The sequence below is a fragment of the Hyposmocoma kahamanoa genome, unplaced genomic scaffold (genome assembly GCF_003589595.1).
Source record: "Hyposmocoma kahamanoa isolate Upper Pololo Valley unplaced genomic scaffold, ASM358959v1 202, whole genome shotgun sequence".
Classification (NCBI taxonomy): domain Eukaryota; kingdom Metazoa; phylum Arthropoda; class Insecta; order Lepidoptera; family Cosmopterigidae; genus Hyposmocoma; species Hyposmocoma kahamanoa.
In genome coordinates, this window is record NW_020653726.1 from 13345457 (window position 1) to 13351456 (window position 6000).

The following is a 6000-nucleotide window of genomic DNA, read 5'->3' on the forward strand; positions in this document are numbered from 1 at the left end:
AAGACGAGAACAGGCAAAGAAAGAAGAAGAACGAAAAGTATTTCTAAATCAGCAACCACGAACGTCTATAAAAGATGAAGAACAAAAGAAAATGCTAGACAAGACTATAAATTTAGATGTGGGTAGTGTTAAAAAATTACAACAAAGAAAAAACGAAGAACCGCAACCTCATTGTTCACGTAACACTGCCTATTCGGAAACAATAAAGTAATCTTCACAAAGTCGTATTCATCTTCTGTAGTAGCACGGCGGAAGAAGTTGGAGCTCGCATTAAAATGAACTTGATAGACAAAAGGCTACAAGCGGATCTTGCCGAACTAAAATATTACAGTCCACCTACAGAACTGGATCAAGAATCCATCAAAAGTTATTTTGCAAGGTGGGTCGAGCGCAGCCAACGGAACTGGAGTCACAGCATGCCCCCGAGACTGTAAACAAACAGGGCCCGCTGTGTCCACCGGCAGCAGTAGTGTTCAATCAATCCACCAAAATCCACAATTTATTTCACGGAAAATACTGCAGGTAACTTATTTACTAAGATTCGCCAAACTGCTATGCAGTTCGTTGGCGACATGTGCACACTTACCTACTTTACTATATATTTTATAACAGTAGATAGTATTAAGTGTAATTACTATAATACAATATAGAAATTACTTTAAGAGGTAGGTACGCCTTTAACCTACATATATTGTATATTTGCTTAATTTTGTGTCATTCCTTCGCCAATCAATGTCGTTATATATTTTTGGAACTAAATAATATGTACATCGTTTGCCATACTTGTTATTTAGTTTACCCTGCCTTACTCTTTTTGTCATGTACCTGTTCTTAAGCCTAACCTTATATTTACATTATAATATACTTATTTATATTATGCGTCCCACAGGTGGGCACGAGTCTCCTTTCAGGCGAGGGTCTTAGGCCATTGTCCGCCACACTGGCTCAACATGGCTTGGGGACTTCACACGTTTTCCGAAGGCTGTGAACCTTTTTCGATGAGCAGGTAAATTTGAAATTAAATTTCCACACAAATTCCGAGAAAGTCAGAGATGCGAGTCCGGATTCGAACCCAATGTCTCTGCTTAAGAGGTGGTAGGTCAAACCATTAGTCTACAACGGCTTTTGGTTGATATCATACAGTAGACATCATATAGTTAACAATAGTAATATTTATATTTGTGAGCTCAAAGCTTTATAAAATTACAAATAATCTCAGTACAGAGTACTAAAAAAACCGACCTCAAAAGTACGTGGAATTATGTCTATTTGCTAAGTTTCATTGAAATATCCCCTAGTTCGCCACTATACAGGTCTTGATACTGGAGATAATAAAAATAGGTTCTCACTACGACACTACTCAAAGTATATCGAGTGAAAAACGCCTTGAATTGGAGAAATAGCAAAATCAACTAAATAATTGCTAAAAGCAATTGCTCCTAAATTAAAGTTAGGCGCTATTTATAAAAATGAATCTTCATTCGTGAATAGCCACCCTTAGAGGTGGATGATTTCCTTCAAAATGAAATGGGACCACTATGGAAGTACCCCCTTTCCAACAAAAAAAGAATCATGAAAATCGGTTCACAAATACCGGAGTTATCGCGTAACATACATACAAAAAAAAAAACAAAAAAAAAGAACATACAGTCAAATTGAGAACCTCCTCCATTTTTGAAGTCGGTTAAAAAAAAAATTAACTGTGAGTGGAGGGAAAGAGGGTGGGGACTTTGCTTAACAAAGAAACTGTGGAGATTAGTAAAAATAAATTCTACTAAATAAACTATTCTTTTCACTTTGCTAGTTTAAAAAAACGACCTTAAAAGTCGTGGAATTACATTTATTTGCCAAGTTTTATTGAAATAGCTTACCGGAAAGTGCGCGAAACCGGATTCATATGCCACCCTTAGAGGTACAATATTTTATTCAAACTTAAATGGAACCAATACTGACGTGCCTTTTTTTTCATCAAAAAGAGAATCATCAAAATCGGTTCACTCATCGTTCATTCACAGTTCTATCATTCATTGCGGCCGGAGTTATGGCGTAACATACATACAAAAAATAATAATAATACAGTCGAATTGAGAACCTCCTCCTTTTTTTGAAGTCGGTTAAAAAAGCAATATCGAGTCTTTTATAAAGTTGTTAATTTAAAAAGGAAATGAAAGAACAAAACATATTTTTTTAAACACTTTGTGGATAAACTTTTAGTTTGCCTCATGAACAGAATAAGACTTCAAATGTCCGAGACCACTATATAGTGGTCATTATATCAGGTTTAGTAATGGCTGCTTGATAATAACAATGAACTTGTTCTAGGTATATAGCCCTCTGTATTCCGGTGTAAATTGATCTTTTAATTAGTGCGGGATCTAAATTGTAATGTAAATTTGTATAAGCGATGCGTGACGTAATATATGTACTAATGACTAAATATTGACTGCACGTGTAAAGGTCAAGTTCCCATTGTCTTACAATTCCATAGTATTTGTATACAAAGTTTTATACTTTGTATTTGATGATACATTACCCTTGATAAATTAAACTTAACCATGTCTCAAATAAGGATTACTTCTGTAATATATAAAAGAGTGAAACTTCGTTTGTTTGCTTTATGCGCAATCGTGCATAAAGTCCACTATGCTCCATCAAAAAGGTAAACGAATATGGCTGACCGATAGATGTATAACCTCACATTTTCATAGTAGAGTTTATATCAAATTTCAATTGATATTTTTTATCTAATATTGAACTATTCAACAATAATTAAGTGATTACAAAGGTAATAGGGGGCCATGTTCAATATTCGAATGCGAGTTATTACGGAATATAATTAAGAGAAACGTTATTATTACCTTTTTGACCACTTCTGTACAGGATTAGTTTCTTAAAGTCTCTCGGCAATCTTTGGATTTCCGAATGCGCCCGAATACAAATTTTTATGTTTAATAATTATTGCATTTCTTATTATTGGTACAAAGAGAGGACAATAATTTTTTTAAATTTATTTTTAGATCAGACTGTAATGGTCCAAATTGGTTACTAACAAGAGCCTTAACTACAGGAAAAGTTAATTCCTGTTGATCAGCACTTGGGTAAAATGGGGCATGCATGGCATTGCATGGCGAGTCTAAATCTGACCGCCACAGTCATCAAGATGGAGTTGGGACTGGCCCGCAACCAGTGGAGCATCGAGGCAGTCAGTCATTTTGCGCATTATAGCATAAAAGTCCTTAGTCCTCAGTCTTATAATACAAAGAACAATTCCATTAATCGAATGGCACTCAAACCAGCGACTTTCGCCAAACCTGGACTATCGCTCTTCCAGCTGATAGTAAAAACGTCATGATTTTCAACGAAATAAATATAGTAATTATTAGATTTATACAATAATTCGAATTGAGAATTACGTATTCTATTGTTGTTTTGTTTTGATTTCCATGCGAACTGTATAGGCTGTAAAATTAGTTCCCTTTTTAACCGACTTCAAAAATGGAGCAGGTTCTGAATTTGACTGTATGTTTTTTTTTGTATATTACGCGATGACTCTGGCATTTGTGAACAGATTTTGATGATTTCTTTTTTAAATTTTTATTGAATTGATATTCAATTATTTTTTGTGAAATTACTCCACTAGTTTGTTATAATTATTAATACAAAGATCGAACACTCAGAAAAAATTCCTTCGATCCGGCCGGATTCGAACCGACGTCTTCTAGCATACCGTGCCAGATTTCTTTTTGTTTTTAAGAAGGTACATCTGTAGTGCTCCCATTTCAATTTGAAGAAAATATTTCACCTCTAAGGGTAGCAAGCTGGGGGATGAATCGGGTTTCGCACATTTACCGGTAACCGATTTCAATAAAACTTGGCAAAAAGATGTCATTCCACAAACTTTTCAGGTCGTTTTTTTTTAGTATTTTGTACTGAGATTATATAATAATATTTACTCCTTAACAATGTACCAAGCAAGTCAACAACATATGTCGAGTTCCTAGGTTTTCGCAATTCTTAGACACAGGAAATGAAATTATTTTCGGTTCTAAATCGCATATATTTGTTTTTCTCGAATAAACCAATGTTTGGGTCCTTTACAGGTCCTTGACATGACCTTGAGAGTGACTGAGACAGCACGCAGTGACCTTATGTCTGATTGAGACAGTCAAACTAAATAAAGTATTCTTCTTTTATGTAATTAAGGGTATTCTCTTTAATTTTCAGTATACATATTGTCTGACCTTCGGAAACCTATGACCAAAGTAAAGGGTAGTAGTAAGTGCTCTATATACTTCCAGGTCTATTGAATGCGTCCGGTCGACATCAAGTGCAAAGGGCAACTGATTAAAATCCGACGACAGCCGAAACACGAAGATTGCCGAAAGATATTAGAGATATTTGTACTGTACTCTTTTTATGACTTTTTACTACTCTTTTTATTTGAAATAGTTATGTTGCACATGACAACTAACATAGTATTATCTCAAAATTGCTTTAGGTTATATTAATATTACCTATTTAATTTCAAAGCGGCAGTGTTGTCCTGTTGAAATCGTATGCGAATGACATACAAATACAGCGAAATTTTGGAGATAAATTATTAATATAACGGAATCGTATGCGAATGACATACAAATATAGCGAAATTTTGGAGATAAATTATGAATATGACGCAATATTGAGATAAAATTAAATGTAACGCAATTTTTGAGATAATACTATGTTAGTTGTCAAGTGCGATGTATACTTTTTATTTGCTGAAGACATATTTGAGAACCTTCGAAATAAGTACTACTATAAGTAGTATCAGTAGAACTCCTAGTGAAAGAGTTCGTCCAGGGAAGTACTGCCATATTTTAAATTAAAAAAAATATATATTTTTAACACAATACACAACAATGGATAACTTACTACAATAGCTTAAAACTGTATTGAAGAAAAGGTTAAAGATTCATCACTTGGCAATCGCACAGGTAAAAACAAATAATTATGCAATCTATAATATCCGCCCAAAGTATTGGGCATCCTAAGAATTCCGGTAATGCACAATAAGTATTGCAGAAAACAAGTTCTACTGACGTATTCATGTAAAGGATATTTCAGTACATAGTGCATAAATTGAAAATGGGGAAATTTTTTATATTGTACTTTGGGTCAGCCTGTATGTAATAGTCGATTGTAAATACAAAAACGTTAGAAGTGATGGATTATCAGCTAATTATGGAGATGAAATTTCGAAATAGACGCAGCGTGGGCAGACCACCTATAAGGTGGCGAAGGTTGTGGAAACCCGCTGGATGCAAGCAGCAGAAGACAGTTGAGGCGTTCTTTGGCATCTGAAATGATACGACAATTACACGCCACACATATAAGAATTCCGGTAATGCACAATAAGTATTGCAGAAAAAAAGTTCTACTCTTTAAGGATTATTTTTTCGGTATCTAAAAGATTTAAAAACAAATGACCCCACACCGTAACTGCCTATAAAACACCTCGTGCAAAAAGACGCCATTTTTTATTCCCTCTCTTATTTAACTTTCGGTTTTCACGATTTGTGGTGATGCGTTTGCGACCCGTTTTTGAGTCTCAGGCGAGGGTTTAGACCCGTGCCCAGCAGTGGGACGTATAAACGGGTTGACGATGATGAATGCCAAAAGCATTCATGACGTTATTTTTGTTAACTGATGTACATATATAGGTAGGCCACGTCACTATCATTACTGTTCGTTTTAATAAAACGACAGTCTAAGCAACATAGAACTATGAATTTAGTTCGATTGACATAACCAATTCGATTACTTTGTTTACATAAGCGATAAAAATAAGTAACTATGTAAATCAAGACCGTGATAAATAGTTACGTAGTTTCACCTATTAAAGTTGTAGGTACTAACTACTTTATAGTTACATTTGTTTTGCTAACCTTACCAGTGCCTCTACTATGAGATTACACTGACAGTACTCGCTAGCGACCGCGTAAAATGTTTGTATAAAAAATG